General features: G+C 39.3%; 1 pseudogene; it reads left to right on the plus strand.

Annotated features, from left to right (window-relative positions):
* Positions 1 to 26720, plus strand: part of LOC113069506 (dynamin-binding protein-like) — a 42761-nt pseudogene that overhangs the window by 15369 nt on the left and 672 nt on the right.

Genomic DNA, 26720 nt, shown 5'->3' on the forward strand with positions numbered 1-26720 from the left:
AGTAGTTATGTACACTATTTGGGTGTGAGAAAAGTAAAGAGAAAAGGAGGGACTATTAGGTGAGGGTGACGAAGGGTACTGTGGTTGTCAATCTGAAGGGGCGGTCCAATTGTTGGTTTGTGAACACATGCAGATGGTCATCTTTCGGATCTTTTTTTTTTTTTTTTTTTTTTTAAATTTATTGTCAGTAGCATTGAATCGTGTCTAGATTGAATTGGGAATTCAGACTTGTTTTCTGTCTTTAATTACTGCACCAGAGGTACTTATTTATAGTATAGTATAGTATTATAGTATAAACAAGTAAAAAAATATATATTCCCATATTGTATAACAAAATACACTTATTTTAAATGCTTGATATTATTTATCCTGTTTATCTAGCCTTATCCTTTTTTGAAAAGTTTATTCATTTATTTACTTATTTTAATTTACCCTCCTGACTGTAATATAGTAGCCTAGATTCTGCCATTGCATAAATAAGTAAATTTAATATAGTCTAGATAGGCTAAGTAAATTAATATCTTGTTTTTAGGATTTTTAAATCTTTTTTTATAATAGAAAAAAAGACTAATAAAAGCTCATTAAAAGGGGAAGTGAGAAGTTTTGCAGTGCATCCCTAGATATAAACAGAGCTGCTGCATTCTGATTAAGCTGCTATGGACTCATTACATATGCTGGGAATTCAGCCAGGACAGAATTGCAGTAGCTGTTGCTAAAAGATTCAAGCAATTTTCTTCAAATAGTTTTTTATTATAACTAATTGGCAGTAATTATTTTGAGGATATTTCAATCCTCATTATCCTGATGTTTATCTTCTTCTCCTCTCTCTCTCTCTCTCTCTCTTGCTGTAGGTGATGTAGTTGCTGCTGAAAGCAGTGTGGATGCTGTGTGGATGAGAGGGCATAATGCATGGGGCTCACGTGGGCTCTTCCCCATCTCTTGCGTCAAAGAGCTGGAGCTTTCTGGGCAATCCAGGCAGCTGTCAGAGCGCAGTGCGGCTGCCCAGGCCTCGGAGCTTCCCCCACATGCGCTGGGCCAGGCCTGTGCCCTCATGAGCCTTCACGCCCAGCTGGACGAGGAGCTTGACTTTCGAGAGGGTGATGTCATCACCATCATAGGCCTGCCAGAACCTGGCTGGTTCCAGGGAGAACTGGAGGGCAGGACGGGAGTTTTCCCTGAGGGCTTTGTAGAGCTGCTTGGACCCCTGCGCTCACTTCTGGAGGAGCCTGAACCTCAGACCCTACATCAGTATCCAGCTTACAGCATGGAGGAAGAAGAGAGAAGGGATGAGGAAAATTCAGAAATGGAGATTCAACAGCAGCATGAGGAAGAAGAGGAGGAGGAAGAGGGGGCTGTATATGGGATTGCGCTTTATGAATTCCGAGCCCTTGAACCTGGTGAGCTGGACTTTGATGCTGGTGAAAAGATCCGTATCCTCACCACGCTGGAGGATGGCTGGTTAGAGGGGCAAATAGGTGGCAGAAGAGGAGTTTTCCCTCATCGATTTGTCAAGATACAAGGGCAGCTGCAGGTTGTCCCACAAACCGAGACATTAATTTGTGCAATTAGTGTACCTGAGAGAGAAGAAGAGTGTTACACTACCGATAATACCTCACCTCAACAAGATTGCACAGTGCCAGAATATGGGCAGGAGTGGGCTACTCCGGAAGATCACACAGTGTGGGACCTGGATTACTTTGAGCGCCGGGAGGAAGAAAGAAAGGATGAGCAGGTGTACTACATGCACTCTGATCAAAGTTCTCAGGGGAGAGAAAAGACTCTACATCAATCACAGGTTCAGTCACAAGAAAGAAGACTAGAAAGACCTCCACTCCCTCACACACCACCCCACAGAGCGAGTAGCTCAACCCACGGAGAAGTCCAAAGTAACAGAACAGGCAGCCCCAATTTGGGTAAACCCCAGCTGCCCCCTAGGCCAAGTCTACACGCCCTCAGCAACCGAAAATACAGTACAAGTTCTCACACCAGTTTACGAGAACCTCCCCCAGCACCCATCACAAAGACACAAAATCTGAATCTGCTCACCAGAACCTCACCTAATTCCATCTGGACAAGAAACAGAGGTAACTATGCATCTCATGACAGCAGAAGCCCCTTCAGCAGTAAAATCTCTGCTGATACAAACAGGCAGAAGAAGTTAACTCGACACGCAAGTGTTAGTGATGCGGACCTAATGTCTGGGGGCTGCAGCGACCACTGGGCATTGCCTCAGGAACAGGGTTCAAATGGGTTACCAAGGTCTCAGACATTGGGGACTTTAGCTATGTCAGCTGGAAATCTTGAAGCCAAGCTTTCTCAACAGCTGATAGAGTTCGAACAAAGCTTACCAGGTTGTGGCAATGGATTCACAGAACTGAGCCGATGGGAGGAGGTTAGTGGTAGGAGGGGCAATAAAGTTTCCCGCCACTTCTCTATTATGGACTACAGCAATGAGCATGACATAATCCATGGTTCCTCCCATACCTTGATGGAATGTCTGTTGCCCACCACTTCCTCTCCTTCTGGTTCCGCCTCCTCCTCTCTGGAGAGACGGAAAACGCTACGCCCACCTCCTCCTAGACCGCGGGTCCTTAGGCCACCTACAAACTTGAATTGTCCTCAAACCAATGGACGTATTGCTCCTCAGCCTTACAGACCTGCACGTCCAGCGCCACGACCACCTCCTCCATGCACACGCACCAACTCTGTGATGCCAGGCCCTCCTTCACCCACCTCCAACCCATTCTATAACTCACCAGAAGAGAAGGAGACTGTTGAAGAGGTGGAAGATGCGGAGGATTTTCTGGAGATGGAGAAAGAAATTGAGAGCGAAAGAGAGAGGGAACAGGAGCAATATAAGTTACTCTTGAGGTTGGAGGAGGTGGAAAGAGACATTGATATGTATTCTCACACAGCCCAGGAGCTGCAGACCATGCTGGAAGACGAGCAGGATGAGACTTCGAGACAACAGGCTCTTGAGAATCTGGAATTCTGCACATACACCATGGAAACACTGATCCTGGAGCAGCAGCAGCTACAAGGTAGTCACTAATACTCTCAAATTAGTATATGTGATGTGTTTTTACAGCAGATACAGATTACGTTCATTCATTCATTATCATCCTTTGAGGTAAAATTACACCTTGAACATTACAGAAGTTCCAGATAAATGCTTTCGATATGCCTTTGAAACGTCATCAGAGACAAAGTTCACTGCACTGGGTGTGTCAATACATACTAACTTTTATTTATGGTGCAATTCTCCATACCATGTCTGTCAACATAACTTATTTCCTAAGAAGTTCGTCATCTATATCAATATGCATCGGCTGGTTTGCTAACATTGTCTCAAAGTTGTTGTCAATAATTTAACAATCTAAAAGAGGAATTATATGCCCTATATAATTATTGTTCTAATGCTTTCTCATCGCTGTTATGTAATATTCAGCGGTTGTTCATAGATGGTCTATGATTGACCTTCACACCTAACTAGGGAATGGAACACACCTAGGCATAGTGCTAAACACATTATAGGCGGACCTTTTCAATAAAGGATAGAAACCACTTTGATTCTCAAAGTAGAAAAATGTCTTTACACAATATTTGTTGAAGTCTGACATAAGGCATTGTGGCCATGATTCACTGCACAATAAAACATACTACTGATCACTTTGTAGCAGATCTTGTTAAACCTCTCGGTCTTAGGTGGTAATTTTGTGTTTGCACAAACTGTATACACAAATACTAAAGTAACTGTTTAGCAACTAAATATGCATCTGTAGTTGTAATTTAAAAGGTATTAATCCTTATAATTTCTTTAACATTGGTATATTATATGTGGAATGCTTTTCCTGTTGGCTACACTTTTACCATGTACATATGAAATATATGGCCTCTTTGCACCCATGTTCAGACATTATAATTGACATTTATTAGAGTTATTATCAGACATAGTGATGCATACAATTGGTTTAGAGCACTGCCCAAGTCTTATTGAATATCACTTGATTTCTGTGACGCCTGTATGTCTTGGACTAACTGAAGTGTATTGGAGCAACACTGTTTGTGTGTGTGGTTTAATCAATTTTAATTTAAACTTCTTCATTCCTATTAATAATTCTTTGTTCTCTTTACTGTTTACAAATTTTGCACAGTTCTTTTCCTGACTAATCAGCAAAAAAACCTGTGGACTTTAATAAAAATTTTTTTACACTGAGCAGTAAACAGATAATAAAATAATCCCAGTGAAATTATTTAGGTTTATAATGCTTAATATTATAGCAATGTGCGTCATATTGAGTCATTGGGTGTCATAATTTTGGAAGTAACATTATTTCCTTGTGGGTTTCTCTGTATTAATTTAGGTAGGTGTGTGAGTGTGTGTGTGTATGTGTGTGTTTCCATATTTATCATAACAGGGTGTGTTTCTCAACAGGGAGGGTAGAAACCATGGTTATTTATTGTTACAGTGAAGGGAGTCAGTCAAGAGCCTATCAGCTATGGAGTAGTACTTGCTGAACAGCGGTTTTCTACTGGAGGGAGGAGACAAGCTTCTTATTTCATCATCTCTTCTGGAATGGAACAAAAAACAAGACTGAACAAGACCCATATTTCTCATGTATCGTTTTTAGTCTGGGAACAGTTCTTTCCATAGCTATGTAGTTGGAGGAAAGACAGAGTTATGATTTTAGTTCTAACAGATTCATTTATATGTGTATCTATGAGTGAGTGTCCCATTCTAGCCTGGTGTTGCCCCTTTCACAGCCCTTGTTCTAATTTGGATCTATAGTTTGGGTGCTCATAAAAAGCATCAAGAGCTCATTTGTGTCCTGGATCTAATCTCCAGCTCCCAGCTTTTCTGTGCTTGTCTCATACATGAAAGCCTATTCAGGTTAACAGAAGGCTCTTTAAAAGACCCGTATGATCCTATCGCCTGCTGGAAAGGCTGTGAGGGATTGAATGGAGGGCTATTCTAATAACAGAGATGAGAAGAGTGTCATGCGAGACCTGGATCCTAACTTCTGTCACAAGCATGCATCTGAATGCTTCATTGCTGTAATTACTTTTTGGGTCCTGTTGTGTTCTCTGATAGATTTGGACTAATCAAAATGTATGAAACAGACACTCACCGAGGGACAGTGCCTGTCTTGAATGCTTTTCATCCACAGGTTTGTCTGTGTCCTAAATGAGATTTTCAGGTCCCAGGATGTCCAACCCATTAACTACACAGTGATGTTTAAACCTCCCTTAAAGTACCTAAAAATTTAACCTATAATAGTCAACTGATTATGTTTGTCAGATTTTAGATATAAATGTTTTAAACATGTTTTTTGACGAATTTCTACAGGTGCACCATCTTTGAATGTGAGTTTTGTTACTTTTCTAAGGGTTGTACTTGTGCAAACAAAGAAAAATAACTCAATTAAACAAGAGGAATGTTGATCATGATGTCTCTGAAGTGAAAAACAACATGCACACAGTTTCGGTCTGCTCCATGTAAAGAAATGTGAGCTCTTAAACACTGAGGAAAGGAGAAGCAGTCCACAAACCACAAATTTTCTTTCTTTTCAGCCTTGACTGGAGAAATATTTAGCATTTTAATACCTGAAGTACAGTACTGTGTACTGTGCAGTTGGAAATCATAGTACTGTGTTCTATTTTGTCTATTTTTTTTTCTTTTTTCTTTTTTTGTAGAGAGGAATTACATACTATACTGAAGCGTGTGAATATATATATATGTATTTTTTTTCTCCATTGCATGAAAAGATGCCCTAGCCTGTGAAACCAGGGGCATCCCATAACAATGGTGCATTGTGCAGTGTGCAGGCACTCGACAGTGAACGGTGTTCTCTGGAATAATCAGCCTGTGCCTAACTATCCCAGGTCAGCTTGTTGAAACATGAATGACAAAGATTATGACATTCATGGGAACCTTGTTTCTCTGAAATGTATGATGAGCATGTTAGTGCAGATAATGCACTGATTCTTCTTTTGACAGATCATTTAGTGCATCAGGTTGTTTTTTTTAACCATATACACACCTCCTAAATTTCTTGAAAAACAAGCAGAAACTGAAATAGTACAGATTCAAGATCCCTGTTCTAGTTGCACAACAGCCCAAAGAGAGTCTTTAGGGGACATATACAACTTTGCTCATGAGTAATGCCAAGTTTAAAAAACACCTGAGAAGTGGAATAAAGAGGATAATACTCCCTCCTCTTTTGTTAAGTCCAGCCTGTGTTTTCTTGCAAATAGAGACTTCAGCCAATCACAGCTTCCCTGTAATCCATTCATGTGACTACGTACAATGATTAACCCTAAATGCCTCCCCTTTGCCTCCTCTCAGTTGTTGCTTCTTCCCTCCCCCACCTCCTTCTCTCTCTTCCTCCTATTGGCTGGGTAGGCAGAGAGAGAGAAACGGAGAGAGAGAGAGAGAGAGAGAGAGAGATTGAGTTTCTCAGTTCTAAACCAGACAGTCCTGTTCAGTCGGCTGTCTGAGAAAGAGAGTTAGCGTGAGACAGAGAGGTTTAGAATGCCTTTTAGGTGGAGTGGTCTACATCTGGACCTGGAATGTGAAATCTGGGCTAACACAGCTTGCCCTGTTTGTGGACTTCCATGGCCATTATGAAGGGACAGGTGGTCTTAGGACACCCTATGACATTTGCCCCAGTGCCCTGGGACTTTAACAGGACTCCTCCCAAGAGAGGTAAGAGTGTCGAAGAGTTGGTGAGTGAGGGCTGGGAAAACGAGAGACGCATACAAATGCTGAATTTTCAACAGCAGCAACATCTTCAGCAGCAGTCAGTCATGTGTCCTCAGGACTTTAGACCCGCACCAGGAGATTGCGAGCACCAGGCCTACCTCGGACAAGCCAGTGGGTGCCGTCAACAATGCTGGGAATATGAGGACTGGGACAAGGTTCCTTACCAAGAGGTCCCTCCCAAACAGTTCTTCTATCAGTCACCAGAAGCAGTGTACCAAGAGCCGAGGAACCCACAAGAATGGACCAGCAATCACGGTTTCTATCAGCACCGGAAAGAACTGGATTATGCTGACCACAGAGACTTTGCACAGAGCCCAAGGAGTAAAGAATGTCCTAACTATGTGGCCCGGTACCACTCTTGGGAATCAGATGAGTACTGTGAGGGTCAGGAGCCTTACAGTCGCAGAGATCGGGATGCGCACAGTTTTGATCGAGATAACCAGGGCTACTACGATAAGGAGCCTGATAATTATAAAGATGGGGACTGCAGGGGCCGGGATTACTATGACCATAAACAATTGGATAAGTCTGAGCATTATGACCTCGAAGACCAGTACTATGACAGTAAAAAACATGAATATTACGACTCCAGGAAAAAGGACAGGTACAGATATAGAGAAGCAGACCACTACGGCTCTAGAAAAAATTACGATTATGAGTGCTATGATCGTAGAGAGAAAGACCAGAATGATGATAGAAAAGGGGACCGCTATGACCGTAGTTACTGTGAGGAAGGCCGTAGGAGAGGTGACAGCTATCAGTATAGAGTGACGGATTCAATCGATCGAAGAGACTATGACCGGTATGTACAAAGAAAGGGAGATTACTATGACTACAAAGAAAAGGAGAAGATCTGCAGTGAGTTTAGGAAAGATGACAACTGTGAAAGAACAGGAGAAAAGAAAGGTAACTGCTATGAACTCAAACTGAGAGACCGGTATGATTACAGAGAAAATGGCCAGCCTGAGCAGAGGGATCGCTTTGAACCTAAAGAAAAAGACTCTTATCAGTACAGAGAGGGAGACCAATGTGATTACAGAGAAAAGGATGATAGAAACTACTGGAAAGATGAACATTATGATAGTGGTGTTAAAGACTGCTATGAAAACAAGGGTTGTGAGAGTTATCAGTATGACAATTGCAGAGAGATCAGGTTAAATTCAGTAGAACATAGACAAGAGGGTTGCAGTACTGACCACAGCAGTGGACGACACTGCAAGGAATGGGAAAAGGATGCTTATCAAAAGCAGACACCGAAAGAGAGACGGTCTTATGAGGATCCTGATAAATTCAGTTATGATTACAAGGACCAGTACCATGATCGCCTGGGTTTAGGAAAACTGGATAAGGAAGGTCAAGGCCAGACACGGAAGCCTGTTTACGTGGGTTCACTTGACAGAAACAGCTTCTATAGGAAGACAGCACCCTGCTCTCTCAGGAAGTCAGAGTTTGCCACCAACAGGAAAAAGAAACAAGGTAAAGCACATTGGAAACAGTAGCACATCCAGTACTATGAAAATAAATCTGAGGTTAGAGTAGGGGCAAAACACACCTTGAGGTAGCTGTAGGTGTTGTTTGATGTAACCGAATGAGTCAACTAACAATTGTAGAAATGTCCACATGGATATCACTTATGTTTATAGCTCTCTTTTAACCTTTTTTTTTTATTTACCTTTTTTTAACCAGGAAGTCTTATTGAGATAAAAAACTATTTTACAATAGAGACCTGGCCATGGTAGCAGCCATGCAATAAGACAACATTTTAAAATACAATTTATTTATTTATTAGCTTAAAGCGTCCTTACCTAAATAATTTATATAAATAGAAAACAAAATAGGTCTCAAAATGGAACCCTGGAGAACCCCTTTAGATATATCAATAAAATCAGATTTGAGATCCTCCAAATCAACACATTCAATGTCCTTGGTCTGAAACCAACACTGCCGAGTTTGTTTAGCAGCAATTCATGATCCAATAAATCAGACGCCTTGGATAAATCTACAAATAAGGCTGTGCATTGCTGTTTTTTATCCAGGGCACAAATAATGTCATTTATCACTACCGTAGCAGCAGTAATGGTACTATGGCCAGTTCTAAGACCTTGTTGTGGAGCTCTGCATTAGGACATCTCCAAATCAATTCAGGAAATACCAAAGGTGTCGATTGTGCAGTCACCATCTTAATGCATAGGGATGCATGTCTTTGAGAGTGTCTATTAAAGCTGGCAGTGTGGAGCTGAGTTTCACATGTTTTTTTTCCTTAGAGGTGAACTTGGAAACGTACAGGGAGGGGGGAACTGGTCCAACGGGTGTAATTACTTTTCAGAAGTTTTGTTGTCTGTCTCCCAATTGTCCTCTGTATCTCTCTTCCTCCCTCCCTCCCCTTTTCAGTCTTTTTCTTTTGTTTGACAACCACTATGTGTTTTGGTACCGTGACTTCAGACAAAAACAACAAAATGTTCAATGCCAAGAAGTACCATTTTGCATCAGATTTTACAGTCCCTTTTGCCACTCTATAGACTTTATATTTCAGAGAAACCATCTTTAGGTTTTTTTCTGATTTTGTGGTAGCTCTCAATACTTCTATAGCATCACTTTTGAGGAGTAATTAGCTGGTGAAGTTGATTTACGTATTGTAGAGTTAAATAAGTTACCATATGCATTGTAATGTTTGAAGCTAATTTAATAGCAAATGTCAGTAGACCAGAACGATTTTAAAATGAATGGTTCATTCATAAATTTGTATGACCTAACCTTGATGCTGTGGAAATTCAAACTGGGTCCAGATCTATATCTTTACTGTTTACATTTTGTCTACTTCTTCAGTTTTCACTGACAGTCAAGAATGAATGGTCTTCAGTTATAGTAGCCTTATCAGTGCTTTTTAGCATGAGGTGACTGTTTGTTATTATTTCAGTGATTGGTGATGGGTGCTTGCCATGGGTGTCTCAGTGGGAGATTCGTCTGGCTTGTCAGGTCTGATACAGGGCAGGTGGTCAGTTCAGCCCAGGGTAATCCTCTATAGCCCAGTGTTCTAGTCATCACCTCGGTGTGGAGGAACAGGAGGAAAAGAGACTCCAGGGGAGATCTCTGGGACTAGGATGTGCCTGGTACCAGAACCCTCCTCCCAATCATTATAGTCTTCAAAGACCTCTTACTAGTTTGGGGCACCATGAAGAGTATGCCCAGCCTGACTCATAGTCTGAGTTCATCTGTTTCAAGCTTGGCAGAATTTGTTCTTCTGTTTTGGATTTTTGAGGTTATTTAGTACTAACAATCACCAGCCTGCTGATAATATACAAATAAGTGTGTGTGTGTGTGTGTGTGTGTGTGTTGGTGTGCTTTTATCTATTTAGTTGCCTGCTGTTGGTCTTTGTAATCCTTGTGCAGCTGCCCATGCCAGTGGGCTGGAAGGGGATTAGGTGAAAACCTTCAACCAACCCTCTCACAACATTTGTACAACATTAAGTCAGTGGCCAGCTTGGAAGACAAAAGCATCAAGTAACTGGCTGAGGAGGGAATAAGCTAGTTAATGTAGGTCAGGAGCTCTTATACATACCCTGAAATACATATGCTACATTACAGCTCCGTGCCAAACACCATTGGTTTTGCCCTTGATTTACTGCTTTTTTAACATGAGACCGAATATTTACCCATGTGTTGAGACTGAGAGTAATTGCATGAATAACTATTATAGTAGAAAAGCTCCTCTTTGTGTAACCGTAATGGGAGGGCTCTCACTGGATCTGTATATCATGCCTTCCTTTTTGTGCTTAAACAGAGTGTTAGGATAAATGCAATTACATCATATTTCTGTAATGCTAATCTCAGCCTGTTAAGGGGATTATATACAACTAAATGACTATACCAATATGCAAGTTGAGTCATGAGCATGATCTTATCAGATTATGTGAATCAAGAGTTCTGTGGGAAAGAAGGGGTTTTGTGAAGCTGATATTCAAGCATAATAACAAGATTAGCCAGAATAATGATGAGATTTTGATGATGTTATTTGTAATGAGTCTAGACAGGTTGCAAGGGGGACATGCAGGGTTTCTTGATTATATTATGAAAGAAAACAACTGAAATGTCACAGTAGCTAAACAAACTGTATTGCCAGCTGCTTGATATGTAAAATTAATTAAACACAAGGAGTGCAGTACATTGTGTTCTTTTGAGACCAGAAGTTCATATTTTTAAGGATCTAATGCTGCGTTCACACCAAACGCGAATAGATCGTCAAATTTGCATCTACCACGTCTAGTTTGCCACTTGAACATTTTGAATGCATTCACGTGTCTAGAGCAAAATAGACAAGAGTTAGAAGCGAAATTGATGCGCGTCCGAGGCAAAATCCGCTTTTTGTGTGAGGGGCAAGTGCAAAGCGGTTGTCTGTTTGCAAGATCGCTGATGTTGATCGAGCACTCGGGTATTTTCCACTTTTTCCTGCACGCTTCCTCTGAATAAACACATTATGTTGTTAGCGAAAAGTAGCTGTAGGCTATATTAGAGGGAAAATAGTTGTGAAAAATGGCGGGAAGGCAGCGGCTCGATAAACATGTACGTGACTCAAAAGTTAAATGTGTATTTACAACACATTTGTCTAAGCGAGGTCCTTTTTATTCCTGTCTTGTGTCATATAGCTCCGGCTGACTGCTCACTGACAACATCAGTCGTTCCTCCATGTTGAATGAGTGACTCATGAGCAGGCTCCTGATTGGTTAATGCGGCGCGAATTGACGCCAAAGTAAAAATTTTTCAACTCTAATGGCAGACGCGAATTCTCGTCAAATGTTAAGTGCACAAAAAGCCCAATTCGCGTCATTCGCGCGGACGAGGCGAATTCGCGTTTACCGCGCCGCACTAAATGCCTCATTCGCACCCCGAGACCTACAGACGCGCGTAAACATGTCTTTACATTGACTTAACATTGAAATCATTCGTGCCAGACACTCTATTCGCATTTCGTGTGAACACAGCATAAGCCTCCTGACCATACTGTGCGCAGTGATTTGACTTTTTTTGTTCAGAGTACTTGTAAAACATACTATAATATAATTATAAATTTTATTTGTAGTGCTGTCATAATGCGTTAACGCATGCAATGATTTTTTTATTTTAGCACGTTAAAAATATTTAACACAAACAACACAGGGGCATTCCAAACCCGTAAGATCTTTGGAACACAAATTGATATATTTTTTGATGAAATCCGAGAGCTGTTTCTCAACAGCAAGGTAACTACCACAATCAAGGCACAGAAACTTAGTAAGATCATCGCTAAAATGGTCCATGTAACATCAGTGGTAATCATAGCTTCATAGAATTACAGTTGGACCATTTTGTCGATGTTCTTGGTACCTTTCTGGGCCTAGAATGTGGTAGTTACCTTGCCGTCTATGGAGGATCAGAAAGCTCTTGGATTTAATCAAAATTATCTTAATTTATGTTCCAAAGATAAATGAAGGTCTTATGGATTTGGAACGACATGAAGGTGAGTAATTAATGACATAACTTTCATTTTTGGGTGAACTAAGCATGACAGAAAAGGTAAAGAGTTGTGAGAAAATACAATGCGTGTAAGATCCATGTCATGTTCAGCAGCAGCAGCTCTTAAAGCAGCCAAAATAACCTTATTACCCAACTGCTGTGATGTCTGTTAATCAAAGAACAAAAGAAAAAAAAAGGAAATAAATAACTTTTGTAGCTTTAAGGATTCATCTATATTTAAAGCTGCGGTAGGGAAATTTGACGCTCTAGCGGTTAATAAACAGAACTGCTTGCGTCTTTCGGAAGAACATCGTAGCCGGAACTACTTCTCTCTGTTTATGTCTATGAAGAATCACAAAGGTACTGGGTTACTCCGCCGAGGTATCCCCGAAGCAATCTAAAATAGTCCGAATATAAACATTTATTATAGGTGCACCCTAGTGATTCAGGACAAGCCAAAAACACTGTTTGGAAAATGGATTCATGGTGTACTCGCTTATTATATACATTTTTCTACATTTTGAACACAAACAAAGTTACCGACCACAGCTCTGATTGGTTATTTTTTACCGGGAGCGATGGAGTTTCTGCAAATGGCAATAGGACCACTGGGAGGAGCCAGAGGAGCTTGATTTTTTTCACAGATTATCTGTCTCGTATTCTACTGTCAGGACATAATGACAGGTTTAATAAATATGTAAAAAATATTTTTTTTTACAAAAGTTCCCTACAGCACCTTTAATTTAGTATTTAGTGTTTGATAACTTGATTCAATTTCTGTTCATTTCCTACATGCTGAAGGGGAACAGGTAGCAAACTATGATATTAATTATAATACATTTATGTGAAGATTGTTTTAAGTTCACTTAAATCAAAAAATTTGATTAGTTAATTTTTTATTGATTGATAGCACTATTTTTTATTTTCTAGTTAATTTTTTATTGATTGATAGCACTATTTTTTATTTTCTCAGAAAAATAAAATAATAATGGATTGCCTCAGAAAGAGTCTAGATCTCTGCAATAGAGTTCCACTTAACATTCATTTTCATGACTTTGTAGATACGCTAAAAATGATGTAGACTTGCAAGGGTACAACATTTAATTTGTTCTTAGTCTTGTCAGCAAACAGTGTCCTTTATTTAAATTTCAAAGTAAGGTTTTTTTAAAGGAATTTTGAAACAAGCATGCATCTGAGAGGATGTGGAGATGTTATTGGAATGCTTGCTCATGTTTATTATGGGTGTCACATCCCACACAAATCAGACATCTGACTGACTACAACGGAGAACTAGAATGTGAACCTGCAGCCTTTTGAACAACAAAACAAAAAACACAGGTTTCTGTGACGCAGGGTTCTGCACCAGAATGAGACTGAAAGTGTGTGGTGTAACTAATAGTTTTTTAAAGAAGTTTTAGCCCTCTTGCTTTTCCTGTGTAAAGTATTTGAAATTATTTTTTCATTAATTCCTTGTACATGCAGGATTTCAACTGTACTTGTAAGCCTTGTAAGCTTTAAATGCAACATACTGTCATTTTCCAAGCTGTTTACTTCGTTCTTAATTCTGACTAGGGCCGTAAATCTGTCTGAAAGACTGGATTTTTGTGGCTTGCAACAACTTGCTGCTTTCGCTCTCACACTTACTCTCTTGACAGTTGTGAAGGGTATCCATGGTAAATGGGCGGTCTTATGTGAACTTTGTCTTGAACACACAGGCCTAATAATTCAAGTGACCTTAGACTAGAAAGGGACAAAAACAGCTCAGCACGGTCAGACCATAAAAGAGTTTCACACGAATAACAATGTTATCATTTAATTTTCAGTCATAAAATGGTTGGCTTTCTCTTTAGCACATTTGTTCTTGCTAAATGAAATCTGCAGCAGATATTGTGAATATAATATAAAATAACTATTAAATGCATGAATATAGTATGTATATGGCAAATACTTTTATAATATAATGATCTATATAATATTGTTTATTATAGAAAACAATACATATAAATATTTATTTTAATATTATAAATAATATTTTATAAAATAATTTATATTATTTTAGAATACTATAAAATAAATTGTAAATACAATAATTATATAAATAAATTATTTGTTGAACAATTAATCAATTATATAATTCTATAATATTATTCTGATTATTTTTTTATTTTATAATATTCAGTTATATAGTTATTTGCCAGTGTTTTTTTATTTTTTATTTATTATTATTTTATTATTATTATTATTATTGCTTATTAGCATCATATATGTATTATATTGTTAATGGGCCATACTAGATAAGTAAGTAAATGCATTAAATATTAGTTTTATCATGTTTGAAATTCATTGGAGCTTGATGCACATAAAATAAAATGGGTGCCCACCTGCCCCCCGGTACACCTGAACAAATATCCCCACTTTAAACAGAAACAGATTAAGAGTGATGAAAGGCAAAGAAGCCTTAGCATTGAGAGATCCTCAAGATCTTGATGGAGTTCAGGCCCAGTGAGGTGGGGCAAGGCCCCAAGTAGCCGGTCACTCCAAAAACACGGAGTAGACCTCCCAAAATGAGAGTATCAGTACAGTTTGTTTAAGAACATTAAAACTCCAGCTCCAGGCTTTAGCGTGTGAGTAACTGTCTCTGTGCTTGCTCAGTTGTCTTTAATGGTGCAGGTTCCCATTTATTCAGATGGTAATGCCGGGACAGAATAGAGTTTGTGTCTTTTAGAGAGGGCCTTCACTGTTGATACAGAGGGACCGAGCTATTCCACTCCCCTTTAGAGGAATGCATCGCCTGTGACCTCTGGTGTGTGTTTGTGTGTGGCAGTGAAGATGAGGAGTTTGGAGGGTAAAAGGTGGGTGACGTCTTAGAGGCCATGTCCTTTCTTTAAGCACTACTGAGTCGCCAACACAGACAAGCCTGAAGATAAAAAGTCTTTGCTGCGTAGATGTATCGAAATGTTCAATACGAAATGGAAATCGGTGTCAGATTCATGGAGTATGTTGTTTGTGAGAGGAAGTGTTGTGTAGCTGTGTACACTAGTTTACGCCTCTTGGCTTTGTGTATGAACAGCATGTTTAGTTTAGTTGTCCATGGTTATGCTAAGCTCTTTACAGATTCAACAGTAGTGGTTTATGGAGAGTAAACATTGGGATTTATGATCATTTGGTGTGTTCCTGAGCCATATTTAAACCAGTGTACAGTGAGGCTCAAAAGTCTGAGAATTTAGCTTCTGCTTTGCAAAATTTTCCATAATAAATTATATTATGCTTTAAGTAAAAAGCAGAATATATAATGTAAAATGTAAAACAAATATTGATACATATATCAAATGTCATAAAAATGTGGAGAAACGTGTATAAAAAGTAATTTAATTAGCAATTTAAGTTTAAAACAAGTTGTTTAGGGTATTGTGTTTCCATATTTGTGTGTGTGTGTGTGTGTGTTTTGGACATCCTTGGGTTTGCTATTGTGGGAACTATGTGAACAACACAGAACACACTGGCTGGAGCACGACCCTGTAAGCAGACCAAACATAATGTCACAATCAATTATGTCCACAGAGACAGAAAGAGAAGCCATTGTGTATGTGTGTGTGCTTGGTCGTGATTACCCTCTCTGCCATTCACCAGACCATGGCACACATACAGAAATCCATGAGCGCTGGAACACAGTCTTGACATGAAAGCTTAGTTCTAGTGCAGCACAGCACCAGTTCTATACCACATACTGAACCTTTTTATGCTCCGTTTCAGTTTCTCTTCCACTCTGTTTCTTGAGATTTGGTTTTCTTTCTAGGAAACCATAAACCTCAAACGGTTTAAGGTTTCTGCTTGAGTAAAAATATAGCTTATTGAAAATCATATAGAGCTTTCTTAGTTTTTTTTTTTATTTTTTAATTTTTTTTATTTGGACAATATAATGTTTCAGCATGACAGAGAGAGTAAAATAAATCTGTGCTTTTCACAGTGGATTACTCATAATTTAATTTCCTTTCTCTGCTCTTGTGCAGTCATAAGCACCATAAATCCCCCCAATGATGGTTGTTAATCATTTTCTATGACTGATTTCTTAGATTCAGTTTTGAAAATGAAGTTGTTTTCATTTTAGACTCTCTGAATGAATGAACGTATTGTGAGAATTTGCTCTTTGAAGATTGTTTTGTTCAGAACAATGAATACCCTAGGCTTGTTAAGTAGATGTGGGTCACAACAGATTTCATTATAGTGCTAGTATTTGTGTACTGTAAAGTAGAACAATTAGTGCATGGATGAATGATTCATTGACCAAACTTTGGTTAGTATAGGCCAAACTTTAATGGGTTGTGCACAAAACATTTGAAAATAACTAAATTAGAGGTTATTTATAAATTACATCCTGTTTTGTTTTTTTACTTATTTACTTGTCGCCAACAGGTTAGACCATACAGAAGCCTAGAGCTACAGAGAGGATGCCATAAAATTAACATTATTAGTAGTAGTTATTCATTGTTTTTAGTTAATTGTTTAAAGTCTCTGGTTGTATTGTGCATGATTCATTGCACAATTGCTTTTTATCATATTAACATTCAATTAATAATTAAGTATTAATATACAGTTGCCCTGTCTCTCAGAACAGAGGTTCCAAAGATGCTATTATGAACCGTTTCTGTTTTGCTGTAACATTTCAGAGGTCAAACGTGCAACGGAATTATAAGGCTTTTTTTGGTTGTGCTCAAATCTCTTATCAGTCTTTACTGAATCAGCAACATTAAAGATTTTATGTAGTGTGATGTCAGTGTGAGTCACCACATCAGATGGCTAAGAAGTATTAAGCCAGAGACGAGCTAAATGAATCTCTATATTATTCCCATATTGACTGTAACACGAAATTTAAACTCTCTCTCTCACACACACACACACACACACACGCACGCGCGCGCGCGCTCACACACACACACATCATGAATACAGTTACATATTCACCAGTATATTTGCTTCTTTCATTTATTTTGAAACTTGTTGGGGTTTCCTATCGTAAAGTCCCAGCCCCATCTCAAATGCCTCCTGCTTCCTGAGAGGGTCCATGTCTCACCGTGTGCTTTGACAGTCTTTTGTATGTCCATAAAGCACCATCTCAGGCAGCATTGTGGGTAGGCACCCATGCGTGGGAGTGGATCTCCCACACACAGTCTCATGCCTCACACCTATTTGAGTGCCAGTTCTGACCGAAAAGATCAAAGAGCAGTCAAACTAAACTCCAAGCCATGACATCCTCTCGACAGCCAATGGCAACATGCAGAGCAAACTGCCTTCTCTTTGCCATTCTTACTGGCAGCTTAATTCTTGTCTCAATTGTTCTTACTCATGTTTTATAAATGAGCGTAATCCATTCAGACTGGTATGAATGTACGGTATGTCGGTACTGGCATAATAAAAGTGATATTGTGGCATAGATCCGTCCATCCATCCATCATCCAGAGGTATAGGACTTCAAGACTCATCAATATTAATTATTTGCCCATTTTTACCCAATAGTAACTGATATGCTGAATTTGAACCGATTGCAACAGCCATAAAGTTGTTTTATATATCATGCTAATGTTGCTTTTTCACACCGTATTTAATCAAAAACAAAGTTCTGCACAATATCATAAAAACTCCCCCAATAGTGGCATTCAAATTTGTAAGTTGTTTGTGGTTGACGAGGGCATTCTTTCCTTCTCTCTCTTTAGAGATGACCCTGTTTGCCTCCCAGCCTAAGTCTCTGGAATCATCCCCAGCTTCAGCGGCCACCACTGAAGACCCTGAACAAAGGATGCTGGAGAAAAGGTCAAAGGTCATTGAGGAGCTTCTGCAGACAGAACAGGACTACATCAAGGATCTTCAGATGTGTGTAAAGGAGATCATTCACCCGCTGCAGAAAAAACAGGTAAGAAAACACTCAACAAGCGTGAATGATGTATTTATGTGATGAGAACCATTCAAACCCTCATCTTAAATATCCATGTGTCCTGTAGGCCCAGACTATTGATTTTGATGGACTCTTTGGAAACATCAACTCTGTAATTGACCTTTCCTGTCGGCTTAACAAGACCCTCCAGGATACTGACTCAATAGGTTGGAGCAATTATAGCATTATGGAGCATTATAGATTCAGATCAGTAGCCATATTGCCGTTTTACCATAATCATTTTTGTTCATCCAGGTAAAGTGTTCCTGGACTACAAAGGTGAATTGGAGGAGGTTTACAAAATCTATTGCCAAAATCATGATGATGCCATCTCTTTACTGGAGACCTATGAGAAGGATGAGAACATCCAGAAGCACGTGTTGGAATGTCTAGAGAAGCTCAGGTAATTTTGACTGCTCTTTTAAATGAATCGGACACCTTCAGCTCATTGCATGGTGTGGTTACAACTACCAACGCATGTCCAGATCCAGTTAAGCATGTTGATGCCAGTCATGATATTTAACAGTGTGTAAGTGTATGAGAAGAATTTGTGTTGGACACTAATTGTGTGTTATTTAATGTTACACATGATCTGTCAGTTTGAATGGTATCTGGGATTGTCTGTCATGTGACGTAGATAGAATTCTATAGTAATACATCATCAACAGAGACAATGTTACAGGGTGTGCTGGCTCACTCATGCTATCATAAGTCTCCAAATCTAGAGGAACCAGTCCATTTTTTTAGTTTTACTTCTGCTTTTAATGGACTCATCTGATTGGACTTAGGATGACTGATGGAATTCCAAGACAGGAATTATTTATGATATTATAAATACCAATCATTTGTTCCTATGTTAATAACAAATGGCAAACAAAGTGGGATCTATATACAACGAATAAACTCCATGAAATTAGCCCCAATGTTGGAAAAACACATTTGTATAAATTTTCCAACCGATGAGACCAGATTGTTTATAGCCGCTGTAGAATAGGTGATTCCAGGATGACACACAAGTTTTTAATACTACGTGAAGATTTTCTTTTCAACATTAATAATAAAAATAATAAATGTTATTGAGCAGTTAATCAGCATATTAGAATGATTTCTGAAGGTTCATGTGACACTGAAGAATGGATTAATGGATTGCCATATCAAGAATTAATTACATTTTAAAATATATTCAAATAGAAAACAGTTAGTTGAAATTTTTATAATATTTCGCAATATTATTGCTTCTACTGTTCTTTTTTTTATCAAATAAATGCAGCCTTGTTCAGCACAAGAGACTTCTTTTTAAAACATAGAAAAATCTTACTGACCCCAAACTTTCGGATGGTAGCCTATATGTATAACAGAGAAGCATCATGTCTCTCAGTTTTCAGATCTTTGTTATTGTGGATTAGTAATGAATGGCGGGAGAGGAAGCACCTCACCTAGTTTCACCACTTTGTTGGTTTCACTGTTTCATCAATCGCTTTCCATCTGTTCTAGTATTATATCTTAAGCTTTATTTGAATTTAAGAACAATTTGCCAGTGGCTACCTCATTTCTTGACTAGTTTCAGTTCAGTCCACTTCCTTCTAGCACAGTTTAGTTTGTTCTTGATAGTTGCTTTAGCGCTTTACCAGATAAAGCAAAGAATACAAGGAAATATTCAGCCAATTTTCCCAGAAGTTCCAGAAATGTTTTTCACTCCATCCTAGTAGGTAGTGGGAACATGGAGCTGTTTGTCCCAAGTATCAAGAAATTTGTAAAATGAATGTGCACTTTGCCAAGCCCACAGCTTAGCTTTATACCAAATGATTCTGAATCCAGTTGAAAAAATTGCTGACATGTTGCTTCTCTGGCAGGATGGTACTGTAACAAAGCTAGCCATAAAAAATAGGGGAGAATAATCGTCCAAATAGCGCTTTAAGAGTAATGTCTGGTGTGTTTTTATTACTTTTGTACTTCCACACTTGAGTGCACTAAACTCTGACTGACATTTCATTTTGGTTCTCAGTGGGAGATCAGAGAGGGGCCAGTGGAGGCCCCACAGAGGCTTACTGCTCGCCTAAAGCGGGTCACCCATGGCACGAGTTGCCCCAGCAACGGGCAGCTTATTAATCAAGTGCACAAATAGTTTTTCAGTTTTTCAGTGTTTGTCGTCTTGCCCTTTTGCCCGCTGCATTCATGTTCATTGCAGCATGATGGAAAGACATAACTTTTATTTGAATAATAAGCTGTGAAACAAGGACATTATATGTGATAAGCTCATTAGCTTATTTCTAATAAGAGACAGAGGTGGTTTAACTCGAAACTGTGTTTTGTTCCCTTTCTTTCCTCTCTCTCCTTCTTCCTCTCCCCTGACAGAGGGATATACCGTGAGTGGTAAGTTTAACACAACTCGAAAGCAACTGCATGTGAAGCGCCTGACAGCATGCTGAACGTTTATTAACCTGCGCAACCCTTTTCTCCTTGTGTTCGTGTGGGACCAGGAGGCCATGTATGCTCTGTGTGTGTGTGCTGTGTGTTTTGTGATCGTTTCCTTGTAAATTCTGAGTCATATTCTGACTTAAATTTGCACAAATGAGTAGGGATAGGTACTGAATCAGATTCAACTTGATTCTTTTGATTATGTTTCATTTATAAAACCCATTTAGCAAACATATTCTTACGTATAGAAAGAAAATCTCTATTAATGCTGTATATTATGCAGGAACTTCTTTCAAACTGATTCAGAATTTCTAAATATCATTTTACATTTTAATATTTGTTTTTTCCTGGGAATCAAACTACATTGGTTAAACTTGTCTGTTTTTGATTCACTGAAAAGAACCATATAATAAGTCATTTGTTTGTGAATCGGACTACGCTGGTCAGATGTATGTTTTGAAAATCAGAATTGAACAATTGGGAATCACGATTAATCTGAAATTGCTTTTATTTCTTCAGATTCCAGTCCTATAAATTAGATGCAAGTTGTGCAAAACAGTGATTTTGAGTCAGAATGTGATACCAATGGGGAAAATGGTTTATATTTTCAATGTTTTTGTACTTTATTTCTGATCTAATGATCTAATGCTTTCTGGTGATGTGGAAACCATTATTAACCCAATCTCTGAGCACATGGTGTGGTATTTTAAGCAATGTTATTTGTTAATAGGCGAAAACATTTAATTGCAGTGACTCAGCTTTTTAAACATACTCTTGTGTTTATTCAGATTCATTAGTTTTGAAATATCCTATTCCGCAACATCCAAATCATGCTTCAGCTCTAGATTTGGATCTCCTCTGCATTCATCCTATCAGTTATATTATGCACTCTTTGTTAGACCATTTTAGTAGCCTACTGTGTCTACAGTAACCCTTTTTAAAGCAGTTGACGGTGAGCCAGTGGATAACTGATGGATGAAAACAATGTGTGTGTTCAGTGACCCCAGTCTACTCTCAGAGGAGGATGAAGAATGTTACCTTGATGAGTGTCTAAATCTTTTTTTTTTTTTTCACTTTATCTCCCTCTCTCGCCCTTTTGTTCTTTCACAGGGAAAGACAAACTACATTAATCTGGGTTCCTTCTTGATAAAGCCAGTGCAGAGAGTGATGCGATACCCCCTGCTCCTGATGGAACTGCTGAACACCACTCCTGAGTCACACCACGACAGGAAGCAGCTCGCTGAGGCATTGAGGTCCATTAAAGAGATCAACGTCAATATCAACGAATTCAAAAGGAGAAAGGATCTTGGTATGTGACTGTTTATCTGTCTGTCTATCTGTTTGTCATTCTATCTATCTATCTTTCTGTCTATCGTTCCATCTATTATTCTATGTATCTGTGAGACTGATAGGATGTCTGCTATCTGGCTGTGAGTGTGATCCCTAACTCATCAGCACCATCTGTTGTCTATAGTGGTGAAGTACCGCAAAGGCGATGAAGACCGACTCATTGACAAGATCTCAAAGTTGAGTATGCACTCTATCATCAAGAAGTCTAACAGAGTGAGCAGCCATTTAAAGCACCTGACCGGGATCTCATCTCAGGTACACTGGCACAGCTATTACCGCACCATCATTCCTGGAATGAGAGATTGTGTTGTGTTAACCAAACTGCTCTTTATTCCTTCTTAGATCAAAGATGAAGCTTTCGATGATGCTGAGAAACGATTCAGACTCCAGGAGCGGCTCATCAAATCCTTCATCAGGGACATCTCCCTCTATCTGCAGCATATAAGGGTATTGAAATTATTCTCTGCCTTCGTTGTTTACTGATCTTCCCATATGCTTCCAATTTCATTTTGACCGTTTTTTGTTTTTCGTGAACAAATTTGCTTTTCGATTCAGTATATGAAGTAATTTTGCCGCACCCTTTTATATCCAATAGGAGTCCACCTCGGTAAAGGTTCTGGCCGCCATCAGTTTCTGTGACATCTACACAGAACGGCAACAGCATGTGGACCCTGAACGGTTTCAAAGAGCTCATCGATGCATCAGCGACAAACAGTTCACGGAGTTTGTGAGTACCAAAATTACCTCACATTACCTTTCATAGTGAAAAACATATTAAAGAGCCAGTAAGATGAAAATTCTAAGCTTCCAATCACTGTTTATAAGTCCTGTATTGTTAAACATTGTTTAAATCCATCCAAGGTTAAAAAACATTGTCATTTTGTCAAAATATCATTTTAAAATTACTTCAATTCTCAGAGATCCCCAAACGGTTCGCGCGAAGCTGTTCAAAAGATTCAGTTTCCTTAAACCCCACCTTTCGGTAGCATACTGTGTACTGATTGGTCAACTAACATAGTCAGGTTTGATTGGTTGTTCCGCATGAATGAATTTTAGCCATTGGTTCTTCTGATTTTCATTCTTTGGCAGTGAAAATAAAACAAACTTGCCTTTACAATTAAAAACACACTGTCTCCTCGACATGATGCTGTCACACCAACCAGAGCGTCTGTGTGGGGGGGTGGGGCAGGTCATAGTTTCGTTTCTCTCAAGACGGTAGGCGGAGATTATTATGCAAAGTGTTCCTAGTGACGTACATAGAGATGGGCAAAAGATTTGAAATCTATAACGACTCGTTTCAGCAATTCAGAGTCGACTCCTTACTTTAGAAGCCAATAACTTTATAAATCGTGTACTTTTTGGTTTAATTACTTTGCACATTGTTTACACTGATGGACAGCTACATCATACACTGTAATACAGCTCATTTTTGATTTCCCATCTGTGTGGCTCTTTAAGCAGCAATCAGTCAATTTAAGTACCGTATTTTCCGGACTATAAGTCGCACTTTTTTTCATAGTTTGGCTGGTCCTGCGACTTATAGTCAGGTGCGACTTATTTATCAAAATTAATTTGACATGAACCAAGAGAAATGAACTAAGAGAAATGAACCAAGAGAAAACATTACCGTCTACAGCCATGAGAGGGCGCTCTATGCTGCTCAGTGCTCCTGTAGTCTACACTGAAGATATAGAGCGCCCTCTTGTGGCTGTAGACGGTAATGTTTTCTCTTGGTTCTTGGTTCTCTAAATAAATGTGACTTATATATGTTTTTTTTCCTCGTCATGACATATTTTTGGACTGATGCGACTTATACTCAGGTGCGACTTATAGTCCGGAAAATACGGCAGTCATTATTAACATTAGTTAAGTGTTTTTTAAACACATTTCTTAGTGAATAGACTAAATGATTTACATTTGGTGGATGACAAAACAGGCCAAACAGAAGGGCTTTTTTGACTTGGGGCACTATGTAACCATACATACATTTTGTTTTGTTTTCTTAGTAGTTATTCCACTTATTGTATTTTTTCCCCCATTCATGATATTGGCATGAACTATGTCTCGACTCGTTTCTTAATGTCTTTGAGCAGAAGGAGAGGACAGAAGCCCTAGTCATCACTCCCCTCACCCAGCTGCTCAATATGTTCGCCGGTCCCCACAAACTAATCCAGAAACGTAGAGACAAGCTGCTGGACTATGACAACTGTAAGGAGCGTGCAGAGAGGCTGAAGGACAAGCGTGTGCAGGAGGAGCTGCAGACGGCGAGAAATAACTACGAAGCTCTGAACGCCCAGCTGCTGGATGAGCTGCCCAAGTTCCACCGCGCAGCCGAGGATCTGTTCACCAGCTGCGTGAGGGGCTTCACCCAGGCCCAGAGAGACTTCATTGCACTCACGCTGGAGAGCTTTCACCACTGCTGCAGGTGGAGACATAGTTTTATCATGCTCTATAATAATCCTGTGAATTTTCGGCTTTCTTCATTCTTTTGTGTGTTTACATCTCCCTAGCTGTCTGGTTTGGATGGTACAGAGGGAAATCTGGTGTCCTTGTTCCAGGAGGAGCACACCCGTGTCTTGGATTTTCTTCAGAGCTTTAGTTTCTTTCCCGATAATCTTCCCACAACAACTGTACGCAAGCCTTTTGACAGGAAGACTCTGGAGAAGCAGAACTTGAAGAAACAAGGCCCTGTGAGTTTTCCTAATGCATCCTGATCCAGAACAGACAGGTTTTTTTTTTTTTTAACAATGTTGTCTAAAACTGTTAAAAATTGTTACGCTCAAATAAAATGAAGGTATTAGATAAAAAAAATAAAAATAAAAACTTAAATGAAGATTAGAACTATATTGCCTTGACAACTAACTGAAATAAAATAAGTTTGGGATGGTGTTGGCGCATTGGATGAGACACATGCCTTTGGTGTGAGAGACCCGGGTTTGAATCCACTGTGAGACACCAATGTGTCCCTGAGCAAGACACTTAACCCATAATTGACCTCTGACCTCTGACATATATAGCACTTTTTTTCATAGTTTGGCTGGTCCTGCGACTCATAGTCAGGTGCGACTTATTTATCAAAATGAATTTGACATGAACCAAGAGAAATGAACTAAGAGACATGAACCAAGAGAAAACATTACCTATTACTCTATGCTGCTCCTGTAGCATCTCCCTGAAAACATAGAGCTGTAGACGGTAATGTTTTCTCTTGGTTCTAAATAAATGCGATTTATAGTCCAGTGCGACTTCTATATGTTTTTGTCCTCATCTTGACGTATTTTTGGACTGATGCACCTTATACTCAGGTGCGACTTATAGTCTGAAAAATACGGTAAGCCACTGTAGGTCGCTTTAAACAGCACACAGTCAACCGTGGTTTAGGAATGACAAATTTCTGTCTGTCATTCATTCTCCTCTCTTTCTGTTCCTCATTTCTGTCTGATTTTGCAGCCAAACTACGTGCTGCAGACGGATGAGCACCGTGCTGGGCTTCTGACAAGATACGGGCCAGAAAATCTCTACCAGGCTGAGAGAAATTTCAACGCAGCACAGGACTTGGACGTGTCTGTACTGGAGGGAGACATAGTGGGTGTCATCAAGCAGCAAGACCCCATGGGCAGCCAGAACCGCTGGCTAATAGACAATGGAGGTTTGTAACGTGTTATCTGTATGTGATACATGTGTCTGCACCTCCTAAAATACATTCGGCTTGAACACACTTTTTTTCTCTCTCTCCTTCAGTTACGAAGGGCTTTGTGTATAGCTCCTTCTTAAAGCCCTACAATCCACGCAGGAGTCAGTCGGATGTTTCCATTGAGAGCCAATCATCAAATGAGTCGGGCTACAGTGGATCCTCTCCCATGTTCTCACGGCAGAATAGTAACAGCACTCTGACTTTCAACCAGGAGACATCGACTGTCAGCTTCACAACGGCGATGCCTCCACACCAATCACACACTCTCCCGAATCAAGAGAGCACTCCGAGAAAAAACAGAGAGGCTTCTTCAACTAACTACTCTTCCTCCAGTAAGAGGGATTCCCTCGACCCCACCTTCAGAAACTCTCCCAATCACAAAGAACTGTCCGAGACAGCCTCTCGAAAAAACAGGGAACACTCAGAGCCCTCCTACAAAAATTCCACCAATCACAGAGATGCGTTAGACTCTGATAAAAACACTCCTACCAATCACAGAGACACTTCAGACTTCTCTGAGACAGATTCTTGTCCCTCCAGTAAGAACTCCAGGTATGAACCATCTTCGAGGTACCATGACTCACAGCTGAGACAAAATGGAGATTATTCGGTACAGCAGAGAATGCCGGAGTACCCTCCTGAGGAGTATATAGATCCAGAGCCTGAACGTGAGCTAGATGGACAGCAGGTATGTCATACTGCACACAGAACTAGATCAGTCCAGAATTCAGTGATTGCATACTTTAGATTGTAGATCGTAATTCCAGTATGTAACAAATTAGAATATGACATGTTAATTAACATTGCATGCATTAATTGTATGCCATTTAAATAATTGAAATGATTTAAAATAATAAGTCATTTTAAATAGAGAAATGCAATTACAAAAAAGAAACTTAATTTGTAATAAATGTATAATATAATATAAAAGAATGTATTAAACCATCATTTAAAATCTTCGATAACGTCTTCATATTAATAGGTTCAGCTTTGTCTTATGTTGAAAATCTTCTCCTTATTAGTTATTATTAGTTAGTTGTTACACCATTTAAACTTTTAAAACATTGTGTACAAAT

Source organism: Carassius auratus, unplaced genomic scaffold (genome assembly GCF_003368295.1).
Source record: "Carassius auratus strain Wakin unplaced genomic scaffold, ASM336829v1 scaf_tig00001679, whole genome shotgun sequence".
In the NCBI taxonomy this organism is placed as follows: domain Eukaryota; kingdom Metazoa; phylum Chordata; class Actinopteri; order Cypriniformes; family Cyprinidae; genus Carassius; species Carassius auratus.